The following is a 17,540-nucleotide window of genomic DNA, read 5'->3' as shown; positions in this document are numbered from 1 at the left end:
TTGTTTTATTGATGGATTCTATGAAGATGTTGAAGATTATGGTTGATTCTATTAAATCCGTGGGAGATATCTACTATGATGCTGCGTGAAGATTTGCTGTTTTCTTTGTTTTGGTCATCGTAAGAATAAAATAAAAGCTTGTTGATGTTACAAGATAGATTTTCTTGCAATAGAATCCCTTTTTCCTTGGTTTTCCTCTTGGGGCTCCATGTTTTTGGTGCGCAGCCAGGGAAACTTGCCATCAATAAGCATCAGAAGAGGTTGAAAATGAAGGAAATGGCATTGTCAAGAAGAGGAGAATTCAATGGATGTTTGCAAAGTTCCTTCCTCCATTGAAGAGTTGGAGATTCTCATTATCAAAGCCACTTTTCACAAGAATTTCATCCCACAATGGCGGAAACATATCACCATCATGATGCATGCTCTATGTGGTGGACTGTTTCCTCTTCCTGTTGAAGCAGCAAAAACTTGCATCTTGGTGGCAAACTGTTTGGGAACAAACTGAAGAGCAGAAACAGAGAGAATGACCATCCATGGAAGATTTGGCATTCATTGAGTAGTTTCCAGACATCATCAAGTGGGAGATTGTGAAGAAGCTTCAGGAGTCGTGGTCTGTGGAGGTTCACGAAAACAAGAAGGAAAAGAGTTGGAATTTGTTCATGGATACTCAACAGCAAGATACCTGGGATGCTTGGTGCACTGACAATCTTCTATTTGTCCAATTAGCAACCCACTGGAAGTTGGTAGACAGAGTGTTTTTCACAACATACACTATTTAAACCCTCAGAAGCTGGCATTATTATAATGACACAACAACAATCCTAAGAAGAATGAGTTTTGATACTTTCAGAATGGAATATCTTCCCCTCTGTAGTGGTTTGAAAGCTAAATTCAGAGATGTTGAAAAGAAGGAAGTAGAAGAGATGTTGGCCAGAGAATCCATCAGAGACTGAAGCCCCTCTCTGATACTATCCTGTTGAGTACAGACCAACTGGTTGGAGCCAATCCCCTGATGAATGACGCAATCAAGAGGCAAGTGTCAGAACGAGTCCAGAGGTATGTAAGAAGAGAGAAGGCAAAAATCAAAGATGAGAACGAGCTTGCACAGCAGAAGCCTCCTTTGAGCCCTAAAAGCAATCTTTATAGAAGTCCCTATGGCAACTCAAGTTCCCCTTCGTAGTCAGATTCGTCCTGGAAATATTGATGACAGGCCAGCAAATGTAGTCCCATTGCCAGTTTTTAAGGGAGAGTACAATGAAGACCCTGATCTTCATGTAGCAAAATTTATGGTAGCATGTGTGGCTAACAATGCCAGAACCCCTGAGCATTGGTTAGCAATATTCCCCGCCACTTTCAAGGGTGCGGCATTTTAGTGGTATGAGAGACAAGCAGCAGCAACTTTTGGCATATGGGACGACTTGAAGTTGGCCTTCCTCACTAAATTCAGGCGTGAAGGTTTCAAAGAGCGGATGCCAGAGGAGTTTATGAACCTAAGTCAGTCCTCTGGAGAAAGAGTAGAAGTTTACGTCTCGCGAATCGAATCCATCCTGAAGAGATGGACTAACCATCATTTGGATGAAGGAATCCAGAAAGGAGTGTTTCTCAGAGGCCTACAACCAGAAGTTCGCAAGTTCGTGGAATTGAGAAGACTAGTCAATCTGCAAGCTGTAGTGGAAGGTGCAAGATTGTATAACGAAGTTGAAGTAAGGCTATCAATGACTCCAGGAAGAAGAGTCTTACCACCTCCTATGTCACGAATGGTATATCCACTTAATGCAGTTCCAGGAACAATTCCCTACCCCTATCCCCAGATGCAAACAATGCCGCAGTATAATGCACCTATTCCACTGTGGTCACCACAGATGACAATGCCTCAAATAATGATTCAACCACAATAATAGTGGCCTCAAACAGTTCTTTCAATGGCGACTCAACAATAGTGGAACCCTACCAACTGGAAACAACAACCCCAAGTCTCAACAGGAGCTCTGAATCAGAATCAGAACAGAGGATCTTATGGATCGACCCAACTAGTTTATGCAGTAATTACAGAAGCTTCCCAAAACCCTACTACAAGTACTTCCGGAGGTGAAAATCTGAAGGACTACTTATCCAATTCAATTGCAAGTATCAAGAAAGAGCTTCTAGATGTGATTACAGAGCAGCTACAGATGCTGAAGGTGAATACCGCCAGTATATCCACTCCTACGGGAGATGGAAGAGATGTGATGCGTTCTAACACATGTTGTGGAAAGTGTCATCAAACAGTCACAGAGACAGTAATAGACATAGAGCCAAAGACAGAGTCAGAAGCTATGACAGAAGCAGAAGCAGATGTAGAGGCAGAAGATCTATTTTTCTCCTACAGAGCCTCTACAGAAGCATAGACAAAGCCTCCAGAGGAAGAGGATGAAATTGATGAGGAAGAAAATGAAGCAGGTTATAAAAGTGCAGATGAAGAATTTCCTCTGATAGTGGATGATCTTGCTGATGTCCCTACAGAGACTTCAGAGGCCGAAGATCTCAAGGTGCTGGATGGAATGACCATGGTTCCATTTGGGTTGATCAATGGACCACAAAGTATGCAAAATCTGAATTATTGAAACTTCTTGAAGTAGAGTTCATTTATCCCGTGGCTAACAATGAATGGGTTTCACCCATTGTGGTAGTACCCAAGAAGAACGAGAAACTTCAAGTATGTGTGGACTTTCGAAGGCTCAATTCGAAGACGAAGAAGGATAATTTTCCTATCCTTTTTACAGACCCCAACTGTTGGACACAGTGGCAGGCCATTAGATGTATTCCCTCTTGGATGGATTCAGCGGATATAACCAAGTCCAAATCGCAGAAGAGGATCAATCTAAAACAACCTTCACCACCGAATGGGGAACCTATGCCTATAGAGTGATGCCATTTGGGCTCTGTAATGCTCCTGCCACCTTCCAATGAGTAATGATGCCTGCCTTTCAGAATCATCTTCATGATTTCATTGAGGTGGATCTTGATGACTTCTATGTCTATAGCTTAATCCGCGAGCATTGGGGACACCTAGAGCAATGTTTTGATAGATGCCGAGAGTATGGGATTTCTCTCAACCCCGACAAATGTGTCTTTGGCGTCTCATTAGGAGTTTTTTTGGGCCATATTGACTTGGCACAAGGGATTGCAACAGACCCGGTGAAGATTGAGAAGATTGCTGCCTTCACAGCACCAACAAACCTCAAGCAATTGAGAGGATTTATTGGCCATGTGGGCTATTACAGAAGATTTATTGCACATTTTGCAACCAAGGCAGCCCCTCTGCACAAGCTCCTAAGGAAAGATGCTGATTTCCTTTGGACTGATGACTGTGAAGAAGCCTTTAATACCCTAAAACAATGTCTTATCCAAGCACCTATTTTGCAGCCTCCTAACTGGACGAAGGAGTTCCATGTGCACACAAATGCATCAGTTGAAGGGCTAGGTAATGTCCTATGTCAAAAGGGCCCCTCTAAATTAGATCAACCAATATATTATGCAAGCCGAAAGGTCACTGATAGGGAACGAAACTACACAATGAGACAAACCTTGAGTGCTTGGCAATGGTGTTTGCACTAGAGACCTTGAGTGCTTGGCAATGGTGTTTGCACTAGAGAAGTTTCAACACTATCTACTGTCAACGCATTTCAAGTTCTATGTGGATCATGAAGCCCTGTCCTTCTTAATAAACAAAGCAGATGTTAAAGGACGACTGATGAGATGGTTACTCCTATTCTAAGAGTTCGATTTCGAATTAGTTACTAAGCCTGGCCATTCCCATGTCCTAGCCGATCATCTATCACGGATCCCTCAAATAGAAGACGAGGAACAGGATGATCCTAACCTTCCTGATGCTTCCTTGTTTCTAGTTGAAATAGTTACTCCCTGGTATGCAGACATAGCCAACCTCCTGGCAACTCAACGGTATCCTCATGGCATCTCAAGCCATAAGAAGAAGAAGCTTTTGTTAGAATCAGCCCCCTACACTTTGCTAAGCGGTGCACTGTACAAGAGAGGCAAAGATGAAGTGCTGCGAAGATGTGTTGCAGGGGATGAAATCGGCATAGTATTGAAAGGATGCCATGACAAACCATGTGGTGGACACTTCACAGGAGAAGTGATAGCCAAGAAGGCTCTGTTGGCGGGATACTAGTGGCCGACCCTCCACAAGGATGCATATGATTACTGTAAGAGATGTGATGCTTGTCAATGACTGGGGAAACCCACCAAAACAAGTGCCATGCCACTGCAACCTATTCTTCTTCTAAAGCAGTTTGAGAAGTGGGGGATTGATTTTGTGGGTCCCATTGATCCACCCACCAGACAGAAGCAGAAGAGATACATCCTAGTATGTACAGATTATGTCACAAAGTGGTGTGAAGCTAAAGCTCTGAAGCGGGATGATGGTAACAGCGTAGCCCTGTTCATGTACAAGAATATTATCACCCGTTTTGGCAGTCCCCTCGAGTTGGTAAGTGACCGAGGTACTCATTTCCTTAACAAAATCATGGAGGAGTTGACAGAGCTGTATAAGATACGCCATCGTAAGTCCACTCCTTACTACCCTAGAGCCAATGGCCAAGTTGAAGTCACCAATTGCATCCTTTGCTTGATTCTGACGAGAACGATTGCTGCACATCGTCGCGACTGGGATGATCGACTTACAGAGGCCCTCTAGGCATACAAAACCTCTCGTAAGGCAGCTATAGGATAGACCCCTTTCCAGCTAGTGTATGGTACAGAAGTCGTCTTCCCTGTTGAGCTGAAATTGCCCTCTTTGCATGTGGCAGTTAAAGAACGCTTGGGAGATAATGAGTCACTACAACGCCATCTCCTGCACTTGGAATGCTTGGATGAGATACGATGGATGGCCCTACAGTGCATTGAAACAACTCAGGCACGACGCAAGGCCTATCATGACAGTTTCATCAAGCACAAGGAGTTCAAAGAAGGTGATCTTGTCCTAGCCTATGATTCGAGATTTGGCAAGTTTCGTGGCAAGCTTCAACAACGGTGGATGGGCCCGTACAAGGTACTTGCTATCAATCCTAATGGCTCTATTCAAGTGCAGACCATTGATGCCTCTGATGATTCCTTCCTGATCACAATGGCTATCGTCTGAAGAAGTACTTTTCTCCCTGGGGATCTTGACAATCACAGTCAACCTACCCTTTCCCTTTTGGGCGGCGCACTATCCTTCTCGTCGTGCTTCTGATAGTCCTTATGATTTTCCTTATGAGGCGGTCTCGTTCTCCTAACCCCTCGCAGATACATCTCAACCCAAATTTGTTCTCTTCTTGTCTGATCCAACAACGGTGGCGAGGTTGGTCCTGATATATGGTATTTCTACCATTCTCTTTCTTTAAATTTAAAAACAAAACAAAACAAACGAAACTGTTATGGGAGAAAAGGAAGAAATTCCCTATCATAACAGGCCTCGTTCCAAGAAAAGGTGGAAACACCCTTGGGCGGGAAGCTGACTGTGGAAAAGGTGGTAACACCCCGCAGTTCAGGATAGCTGATTTACTAGCAGAACCTTTTCAGCAAGTAATTTGAAGCCACCTCCCTTGGTGCGCTATCTCTGCAATATCAGTCCATCTGTCCTTCTTAATAGACGACCTTTCTTACAAGTCATTGACGTATGAGATTTGTAGGATGCCTCCCTGGGTATGCCTCGTCTTCAAGATCCTGATGACAACAACAGTCGCCATGATCTTCATCACCAACCCCTTGAGTGATGCGAGCTTTCATCCTAACAGGATGGGGATGTGTGTATGGGCTACCCTCTGTATCTATCAGAGCGTGAGACAGAGGGTGGGGTGAGAGGTGAGATATGTGAACAGAGTGTTGCACGCACAGGATGGGCCTCTCAATGCACAAAGCACAATCTGTTCCTGTGCACTACACTATAAGGCTCCCTGGCCTTCCTTCTTGCACTGTATGCAGCACAGGGTGGGATGCACAGTTGCACCATCAATCGTGCACAAGGCATACAACCTCTGTACACGTGACAATGAGGATTACATCAATGGGTTTCAGGAATGGGTTGCCCTCTGTATCTATCAACATAGCGTGAGACAGAGGGTGGGCTGAGTGCGACTGGCGTTTCTTCAATCAATTATCAAGAGGTGAGGATTGAGGGAGGTTATAACCATTGGAGTCAGGTACGTTTATGTTTCCCTATGCACCCACAGGATGGATCTCTGCCATCAGCACAGGACACATCACTCTGTTCTGTACACTGCACTACAAGGCCCCCTGGCCTTTCTTCTTGCACCTATGCCATACGGGTTGGACGCACTGATGCACCATTAATTGTGCACCCTGGCATACTCCCTCTGCACCACCCCTTTTTCTATTCTTAAACCGGGTGTGAGCTATGGGTTTTCATCATTATTTCTTGGAGTGATGTTAGTAATGGGGTGAGTGACTGTTCTTTCAATCCATTTGTGTGATCGTGAGTTGAGTGCAATACCCCTCGTCATCGACGAATTTCCTGCGATTTCCTCAACCAGCTATCTCCCTAGGTACTGCTGCATGGTCCCTGCCACAAAGGATGAAGGACATGTACTGTGAAGACACCTGGGTACCTCCTGCAGCCGATAATGATACAAGACGCAATCTCGATCATTGACATTCCTCCTTGGCAATATGGGCCAAGTTTTTCTAACCCTACACCTTCTATTTTTCAGTGACGGTCCTGTCTTAAGTGTGGGGACATTCGTGGTTGTTCTGATATGTGGTACTAGGTCCTTCTTGTTCGGTTTACCCTTCTTGCTAAGGTTTTAAGTGTGGGGACGCGTCCCTACGCGTCTATGTTGCATAACCCCATGCATATCCTCTGTTATGATCATGCATCTATGCCGTGACTTCATTTTACCTTGATGGGGTCCCTTCCCCACTCTTGCATTCTCTTTCACCCTGTCCCCGAAGTTGTTCCTTGACCGTTTGTCTTTATTCTTTGTTTTGTGATTTTTCCATGTGAACGCACCCTCTGTTCACTACGACTCATATCCAACCTTATAGCCCTGTTCGTCCCTTTGAACTGCCCATTTTCCCTTTTAACCAACCCTTGTTCCGACAGACGGTTCTAAAGTTATTAATTTTTTAACCAATTCTCGTAAAATGGATGGTTTTCCATGTGAACGCGTCTTCATTACTTCGGAACCCTAATCTGATGTGCCAGCCCTATCCTATCCCTTCCCCCTGACATTTTTCCTTTTTAGTTTGTGTCATTCCGATGCACGGTTGGTACGTATTAATTTTTACGGGTTTTCGGGCCCTTATTCGTGCCTCTTTTTCACATTTTTCCATGCAAACCTGCCCTATTTTTACCGGAATTCTAGAATCATTTGACAGTCATGTCCTGCCAGCCTTTCCCCCACTTTTTCCTTTTTCCTCCACCCTCTTCCGACTGTCAGATTTTTAGTTATTAATTTTTTCGAGTGTTTTTGGATGTGCTTTTCGTGTTTTTTCCACGTAAATCCCTCCTAAGTTCCCCCAAACCGAGTTTTGATGCACCAGCCCTGTGAATCCCTGTCCCCCGGACATCTTTTTTACTGTCCTCTATTCCGGTGCACAGTTATTCTCGTATAAATTTTCGAGTCCATTTTCGAGCCCATTTTTTGGGTTTTTCCCATGTGAACACATCTCTATGTGACCCATGTAAGGAGTCTCTTCAAGTGAATCCTGATGGGCAAACGACCAACCGAAAGAGCAATTTCGATAATATTCATTAGTGAAATACGAAATGAGGAGCTTTATAAAGCCTTGGTAGGCAACTCGAGCTTGCAATGAGACACGCTAGCAAGGTCATTCGAAGAGGCCATTCGGGTTGACAACCAATTGAAGGAGAGGAGCTCTAGGAACTTGAACCAAGAAGAGACCAACTCTAGAAGTTCAGAGAGAGCTTCAGGATCCAACAAACGCTAATACGCAAGCACCCAAGATAAGGAAAAGGCTGCGGACACCAACCAGGAAATGGCTGACATGAAAATGGAAATAGCCAAGACACAGGAAATGCTGAGACAACCAACACGACCACATGTCCAATGCATGTATTGTGGTAGGAACCACTTGCTAGCTGAGTGTCAAGACCCCAGGTCACGACCTTGTGCTAATTGCGGTAGGTTTGGTCACGATAGTGCGCATTGTAGATTGCCTAGAAACTTCACAACCGTACAGTCAACCTTACCTAGCGAATAGGCTGCAACAATTCTTCGAAAGGGGAGTGCCATTGGCCCTTCTCGCACCAAACGATGTTAAGTCGGCTATTCCTATAATGGATATAAATCCTCTTGGAATACCCAGACCACTTGGCCCCTATGTGACACATCCACTGAGCGACGCTCCAATCCACTAATGTGGAAGAGCCAAATGAGGAAGAGCCTTACATATACCCTTACCTCTCGCGTGACGAGGAGGGCAATGCAGTCCTCATGGACTATTGACTGGTACTGATGATGGCGTTAGGTAGGGGACAAGGTAGAGACCTAAGAGGGCAGACCCAAGATCCAATCATGTGTTGGACTTGCAGTCACCCGGGACACATCTCATCATTCTGTCCTAAAAGGGAGCAACAAAATAAAGATAAGGCTGACCTAAGGTGTCCTGAGTGTGGAATCACTCATCTCTTCGTTGACTGTCTAAAGCGAAATCCATCCTCGAATTCAACTAACGTGCCATCCGTCCCATTGGGGCTATTCAATGTTGAGAATCTTGACGAGGAGACTACACCTATTCCATTGCATGTCATGACCCGTGCACAAACAAAGCATGCCGGCATATCACTGCTAGGTCCTAGCAACCTTGACGCAACCTCGATAGGGAAGAAGAGCCACATGCGAAGGAAGAAGAGATTCGAAGCTAAAGTCGCACTCAAAATTGAGAGTGCCACAACGCTACATGCTGGAAAGAAAAAGTCACTGACGTTGAGGCAGAGACATCAGCCCCAAAGACTACTGAAAAGGGAAGTGCTAAGGTAGGAGAGTACCCCAACCCAAAGCACCAACTAGAGGCCATCGAGAAGGTGAGGGAGTGGGTAAAGGAGACTCAGAAACACTTGAAAGATACAAAGCCCATCTTGGAGTAAGAGATCGGGGACCTCTCTAACATCAGCACGCCTCACCCCCCTCCACCGAAACTGAGAGATACGACTGTGCCACAAGCAATATCGCTTAGGCAAAGCCTTAACTCTATGGGCCAGCAACCTAGTCATGGCCACTGGCCAGGACAATCCGACACAGGAGAAAGATGAGCAACCAATGACCTCCTTACCACTCTAGTAACCACCCCGATGACGTTAAGCCTGGGAGATCTGCTTAAGCATCATCCGATCCTATGGTGGGACTTGAAGTAGTGGGTTGAAGGGTCGCAAGAGCAAGCTGCTGCAGGCCTACAAGAACATGATACAAAGACGCAGATACCGAGTTTGACATTGCACTCCATGCCTAAATCCTTGCACGTTAATGTTTTTTGGGAAGGCACCGAGATGCACGCGGTCTTACCGGTCTTAGCCCTAGGTGATACAACAAGGAAAGGGATTGTTGACACAAAGGCGAGAGTTAGTGTACTGAGCCATGCAATGCTCTAGACTTGGGGCAACCCACCTATTGAGACTGCTAGGTTCAATGTCACATTAGCTAATGGAATGAAAGTGAAGCCATTTGTGGTGCTAAAAAACTGGCTGCTGAAAATTGTCGGAGTCCAATTCTCAGTTGACTTTATAGTCATGAAGGGAGTGGACTACGATATCCTATTAGGCCGACCCTGGATGTGCAATGCCAGAGTGATCGAAGATTGGGAAAATGGTTTCATCTTCCTAGGCAATAGAATAGAAGCCGTAAGGGTAGAAATGGACTCCTGGAAAACTGCACGAGTCAACCTCAACGACATCTTCGCTATGCTCAAGGGTGATACCCAGATCAAGGAATCCTATGGTCCCCTAACTAAGTATATCCCATGTCCTGAAGACGAGCGAGACTGGATGCATATCCTTGCTACCATCGACCTGTCGTTCTCGAACAACGAGGAGTACAAAAAGGCCAATAAAATGATCAGTGAGTCCAAGGGTACACCCTCAGTATCAATCTGCATGATGGCAGGAAACCTTCGCAAAAGACCCAACCCTGTCACTATCCAAGTGCCAACCAATAGGAGGGAGTTCTAGGGGGTTTTAGAGTATTTGAACAGTAAGCTAGCGAGCAATCCAACAGCAAACTTCAAGCCACTTTAAGATCTCTTAAATGAACCAACGTGGAAATGGACTAGGGTGCATGAACTAAACCTCAAGTACAATTGGGCCCTAGTCCCCGATCAAACGCATGAGACATACCAAGACCTAGGAGACGACGAGTGGTCAGATAAAGATGATTCTGATGATGAATACAAGGACTATTGCTTCTTTAGTGACAAGAGTGAGGATGAGATAGATACCATACAATACGACATCGATGGACGAGTGATAGAACGTATACGAACAGACTCCAGGCCACAGAGAAAGAACACCTTTAGGATAGATCAAAGGGTCATGTGCATGGATTGTGACCACGCTTGGTTGGAACATATAAGAGCCATAGATCTTGAGCAAGCAGGCCTAACCCAACTAGGTAACATGCGAGTGCTTAGAACAGAGTCACCCTCTGAGCCACAACCACCGTGGGAGACTACCTCGTCTAGCGAAGACGAGGAGTTCGATTCCGAGTCGGAAGTGAGTTCAGAGAGCGACCCAAAAATACCGAGGCATCCCAAGACTAGACGTACCAAGGGGGACCTGCCCGTCCACCTGAGGTGCAAACGCTTGAAAGAAGAAAGGGCAGAACAGTCTAAGGATGCAAGAGCAAATGAACAACGAAAACCACATGACCTCCCTAAGAGATTTAAAAAGTTTAAGAAGGATGATAAGGTAGTGATCCTGGTGGGTGCCAAACGTCAAGGGCAAACAAGTAAACCCATCGAGGGACCTGCCAAGGTCAAGGAGGTGAACCTAGCCCAGGAAGGGGAGACACCTGGGCTTGCCGATGACCTGACGGAGGAAGAGGAGAAAACTCTCATTGTCCTCTTACGAGAGTATATAGCCGTGTTCGCTTGGTCCTTAAAAGAACTCAAGGGGGTAGATCCAAGTGTAGTGACTCATAACATACCCATGATGCCAGACGCAACGTCGACTAAGTAGTGACTCTATCCTATGAATCCAAAACACATGCATGTGGCCAAGGAAGAGATCGACAAGCTGATGAGAGCGAGATTCATCTACAAAATTGAGCACACATACTGGGTATCACCCAAAGTCATTGTAATGAAGAAAAACAAAAAGATTAGGGTGTACATCAATTACAAGAAGGTGAATGCCGCCACTAAGAGGGACAACTACCCATTGCCATACACCGAGCACATGCTTGAGAGAGTGGAGGGCAAAGAGGCCTACAATTTTTTGGACGGCTTCTCTAGATACAATCAGGTGCAGGTGCATCCTGACGATAGGCATAAGATTGCATTCGCCACTGAATGGGGTGTCTTTGCCTACATAGTCATGCCCTTTGTGTTGACTAACGTTCCAGCCACCTTTCAACGCCTTCTAACTCGAAAAGATGAGGCAAATGGCTATGTAACAAAAGGAAATACTTGATCTGAAATGGGAACTAAAGGCCAAAGATGAAAAGGAGAAAAGCTAGCGGGAACAGCTCATAGATGAAAATCAAGAGCTATTGAAAATGCAGAGAGAGTATAAGCTTCTAACCATGCAACATGAGGATCTAGCCGCAAAAATAGGTCAGATCAAACAAGGCATGAAAGATTTTTCCGCAAGGGAAGAAGGAAGGAAGAAGAAGAGGAACAACACCATAGAGAAATGGAAACCATGATCGAGAAGCTAAGTCTTGAAATTGGAAGACCAGGAGCAGAGACTCATAGCCTGGTACAAAGACAAGGAGAAGGTATTGAGGAAATGAAAAAGAGAGCCGAAGAGTGGGCATGCCAAAATGAACAAAGAGTGAAGACCTTGGCACGTCGCCTGACTCTCGTAGAAAAAGAGAAAGTCCTAACAGAAAGCAGAGCAAAGGCAGCCCAAGTGGGTTTCAATACTCAATAGCGAGTCTTCTTGAATACCCTGATGGATGCCACTCACGTGGAGGAAGGGGAGTCCTTGGAGGTGGTAAAGAAGAAGCTGAGCATAGCACGTAGAGCTCTGCGAGCAAGGCTACACATGCCCCCCCAACCCATTGTAGTTGGGTTGAGCCTTGATGAACAACATAGGTACCTGTTGTTGGCCGGCCTAACCCCCCAGGAGATTGATGATTTGGGGTTTGTAGAGGAGGTACAACATGAAGATTGCCCAAGAAGTGAAGCCGAACTGCAATTTGATACGGGAAGATTCGAAGAAGAAGTGATCCCACAACCCCCTTCACCCCATTCTAAAGAGTAGCGACGACAGCTAATAGACACATCTTTGGAAAGAAAAACCACCCTGAGGGAGAAGAGAAGGAAAATGGTGGAAGACGCCAGACAAAGATTGAGGGATAACCCTAAGGCACAACCATTTGCACCCCTTCCACCATGCCCAAATGACCTGCCGGCCAGTTTCCATGTGGAGCTTGTAGTCTGGGAGAGACAAGAAAAAGAGAAATAGCCTTTCAACTTCAGCTTCCTCATCCCCAATTGCCTGCGCCGCAAAGTCCTTCCCCCTAAAATAGTGGACGAGGTGATCGGCGTCAGAAACTGGCTAAGCCAACAATGGCTGGAAGAAAAAGAGAAGAATCCTACCCTCTAGAGCACCGAGGATGCGAAGTATTGGCAAAATAAGGTTTTTGAAGTGCCTTGGTCTGTGCCCGGATATGAGAGCCAGCCACCACTGTGGCGGAGATGCATCTGCGACAATGATGTGTTCTCATGGATGGGTTTTTGTAATACCCTCCCTTCTGAGAGAAACAACCCCACCTTCATGGCATATCCTCATAGGGTAGAAGTAGACTTTGATGCAAATACCCATGGCCATTACAACTTCCCAATCACATATAACCCCTGTACTACCACCTTAGCCCAAGCCCTCACTTTCACCTTCGACAGCCTAGATGCCACCATGACCCGCTTTATAGCTAACTTCTCCTCCTATCCCGATCCCGCCTTCATTACCACATGCAACTATCTTAGGTTATTAAAAATCTTACTTAGGCGGGACCCCACCTCGGCAAAACGTGGTCTTCCCCCCACTCTTTTTTGACCCTAACGCCATTGATAGTTGCGCGATGGCCCGCCTAATGATGCGAGCCAGCCTTCTACCTTCCTTCTGCCTTGCTATTCTTAAGGATATGAGTGACAGTCAATTCACCCGTTGTAACCACCCATTCCTCTCCACCACCCCTCTCCAAGTCCAGTTAAACCTTAAGGGTTTCATGCAGAGTTAGAAATTTTTGAGTCACTCCATTAAATCCCTCTCACCACCACCTTCTGATGAGGAGAACTAGCAATTAGCTACTACTCAAATCCTGTACCTCAGCAAGGTTATATAATTTTAAAAAAACAAACAACTAACAATGAAAGGAGCCCGTGACATGTCCAAACGCAAGTCATGGCACATAGCTCACAGTCACTACACCTAGGGGTCCTCAAGCTAGGCACGTCCAATGGCCTTGGTTGGCCAGCTCCGTTCCTAACCCCCTAACCCTTTTTGCCTCCCCACTTCACGATTAAGGCACCCCAAGAGCCGGACATACCTAAGGAGATAACACTCGCCTATGGTTAGACCTATCAACCTAAGCTATACACACCGCACCTCCCTTTGTACGAGCAGGGTCCTCAAGTATGGGACATCACCCAAGCTTACCTAAGGTTAGACCCAACACCCTATTCCACCAGCACAAGCACAAAGCACCGCACGGTGAGGTAGACACTCCCCTTAGGTCAAGCACTTTCTCCTTCTAGGTACAACAGGATTCTGCAAACCACCAACTTCGGAGGCCCCCATCATCCACTTGACACACCTTGGGTTCTCCATCCAAATCATTACCAAAGTTTCCCAATCAAATGAGTCCACATGCGGCCCTATCACCTCCCCACCAACTACTGGCCCAGACCCCACCCTTCCACAACAAATACCTCAAAGTGCCATGGGACTAGCACCCGTCTTGGAGGGGGGTTAATGTTAACCTCAGTACGAGATGGCAAAAATATGAAGCAAAAAGGGAAAAAAAAAACAGAAAAAGAGCAAAGGCGCATAGGCAGCCCCTAAAAGCTAAGCTGAGGCAAAAACACAATTTTAAATAGAAGGCACCTCAAAAAAGTCTAAAAACTCTTGTAAAAGAGCGCCAAGCTCCCTCCTATGCTATTTGTAAAAGAATAGACGGGTGTAGGCTTAAGGCATGAGACAAGAAAAGGGAAATAGAAAAAATGACCTTGCCACAAAGGCCGGTCACGTAAAAAGGGATGGGTGCCCCTGGGATTTTAGGGCTTGTATATAAAGTTCAAAAAGTGAATGGAAGCTCATTCTTTGGTGTGTGGCTAATAAGAGACCTCTCTCCTTGTCTTCTTCTCTTCTCTTGTTTGTGTGTGTGTGTGTGTGTGATATAGAGAGAGGGAGATTGAGAGGGTGAGGGAGTGAGCACATGGGAGTGAGGGATCAAGAGGGTGAAGCTCTTCACCATTCCCCCTTCTCTTCTTCTCTTCTCTTCTCTTTTCTCGCTCACGCACAGCTATGGTGGATGGAGCTTGAAGAAGGAGGCTTGAGAATGATTGAGCTAGCATCTAGGATCTTGGAGCTACCGGTGTGTGTGAAGGAGGAGGCAACTCATTTTGGCATCGAGGTAAGCTCACTACATTCATAGGTTTGGAGGCCCGTCGGCTAGGTGAGAGGTAACCATTAGAGCTTGCTTGGAATGCTTGAAACAATAAGCGGTCTGTGGGTCTTGGCGGTCGAGCAAGAGCTCCCACAATATGTATCTTGAATGGCTCTATATTAAACTTTACTTACATTGCTTTATCAGTTGTGCATGTGCTTGGTCTCTTTTGTTACCCCAAGTCTTGTTACATGCATTACTTTTATATCAATGAGATGTATGTTGTCTAACACCCTACTTGGTCGATAGTTCTTGGTGCCCATTGCCCTTTTTCACTCATTGTTAGATGTATTTGCATCCTAGCAGTTGCAATTGGTCATGTATCAGTGATAGCTCTGCTTTTGGCTTCTTTTATCTACTGTTGTGATTTATTACATCAAGCTATAAATTGCAAACTGTGAGCATTTACTGAGGAAAATCATTATTGTTTGACACCCTTTTGGTCATATTTGGTGGATAGCTAGTCATTTTAGTAGTTTCACTTGTTTTCAACTTGTTTTGGCAGTGATTTTAGCCTATTTATTGCTACTTATAACATCATGTTTTTTGCATAGTCTACCCTGTTTGAATCATTATGGCTGGTCATCTCAAGATACGGCTTTCTTTAACATTACCAAGTTGGATGGCACCAACTATGGCTACTAGAAGTCTTAACTATGGCTGGTTTTGGTGCAAAAATTGTAGATTAAGCCACTAAGAAATAAGGGTATTAAACCCGAGAACATGGATGATGATGATTGGGCTGATAGATGAACTATGCAAATCCACTATCATTTTATCACTCTTTGAAGAGGTCTACAATAATGTTGAGGATAGAGTGCATGGAATCTATGGGAAAAGATTTAGGAACTTTATGCAAAGCAGAGCCCTGCTTTGCAGATGTATTAGCTTAAATAGTTGACGGATCTCTACATGAAGGAGGGGACACCATTGTCTGCTCGCTTTAGCTAGTTTCATTCTATCATGAAGAATCTGGTTCAATGGAGTATTGAGTTTCAAGATAATCTGCATCCTTTATTTTTTCTTGGCACTTTACTTGAGTCTTGGGATGTATTTCACACTGCGATCTGTACCAACAAACTTGATGGGCTGAAATTGAAAGATGTAGAGAGTGCTCTTTTGATTGAAGAAATTAACTGGGAAAACAATGATACTTCTCACAGTTCACATGCTTTATCCATTAGAGGTGGCAAGTAAGATAATGATCCGTCATGGGAATGACTCTCAGAAGTCCCAGTCTAAGACACGTGGATGCAGCAAGTCCCGTGGACATAAGTTTGATCTTACATGCCATTGTGGGAAAGCATGACACATTCGACTGCAGTGCCATAAGATGCACAATGACAAGCACAAAGAAAAGGGAAAAGAGAAAGTGCAAAAGAAATCCAATGATCGTAATATTATACTTACAAAGTCTAGCATAAAGATTGAGGAGATAAATGTCATGCAATCTGAGGAGTACGATGGTGACTACATATTAGCAACCTCTTCATGTGATGCCTCACAGCTGACTGAGGCTTAGTCTATGCATGCACAATGTTGGCTCTTGGATTCGAGTATGTCTTTTCATGTGACCCTTGCAATGTATTTGGTTATGTGTGCTTAGGTGATGATTAGCCTCTTGCTATTGTTGTCATTGGTGATGTCACTCTATAGTTTCCCTCTAGTTACACTTTTGTTATGCATAATGTATGTCATATACCCGCATTGACTAAAAGCCTTATGTCTTATGGGCAGCTTGATGATGCAAGTTATCATATATGCTTTGGGGATTCTACATGGAAGATAACTTGTGGCAGCCTTGTTCTTGCAAGAGGTGCCAAGTTTGGCAACTTCTACCCCTTGGTTGTATCTGGTACTATTGACCATGTTTTGTCAGAGGGTTCTATCCCACATGTATTGCTCTGGCATGCTCGTCTTGGGCATATGTCGTGCTTAAGGGAATGAAAATGCTTAGTGCTTTGCAATATCTTCCACCTTTTGACTACTCACAACGTGAGTTGTGTGATCATTGTTTATATGGCAAGCGGACTAGGAATTCGCATAAAAAGTCTAGTGTTCGGCGCATGGGTGAGGCTTTGGCTCTTGTGCATTCAGATTTATGTGGACCCATGCCCTGTCAGTCATTAGGGGGTGTAAAGTACTTTTCCACATTTATTGATGATTATTCACGTAAGGTTTGGGCTTATCCTATAAAGCAGAAATATGATGTCTTGGCCATCTTTTAACATTCACTTGCTCTCGCAAAGACAGTCTTTATTGTTGTGCATCTCATTAATAGGTCACCTTGTAATGGTATTGACTTCCAAGTTGCAGAGGAGGTATGGATAGGAAAGCCTCCCTCATATGCTCATTTGCATGTCTTTGGATGTGAGGCTTTCTGCCATGTGACCAAGGACCAATGCAATAAGCTGGATCCGAAAAGTGTGAAATGCATTTTCCTTAGCTCTGGTGATGTAGGTGAGATGGGTTATTGTCTTTGGGATCTGCATACGCAGAAAGTCATATGTAGCCATGATGTAGACTTCCATGAAGACAAGATGCATAGACAGCCTAAGAAAGTGGTTGAGATACGCAGGGTTATCTTTTAGGAGGAACCCCTTGCTCTCGCATCACTAGCTAGACAACCTGCACCAACAACCAATGCTCATGGCCAGGATGTTAGACAGGATGTTGGACATGCAGCACAGCTTG

This window comes from Lygodium microphyllum, chromosome 13 (assembly GCF_053477565.2).
Source record: "Lygodium microphyllum isolate KBCC chromosome 13, Lygodium_microphyllum_v1.1.10, whole genome shotgun sequence".
NCBI classification, from domain to species: domain Eukaryota; kingdom Viridiplantae; phylum Streptophyta; class Polypodiopsida; order Schizaeales; family Lygodiaceae; genus Lygodium; species Lygodium microphyllum.
Note: the sequence above shows the minus strand (reverse complement) of the source record.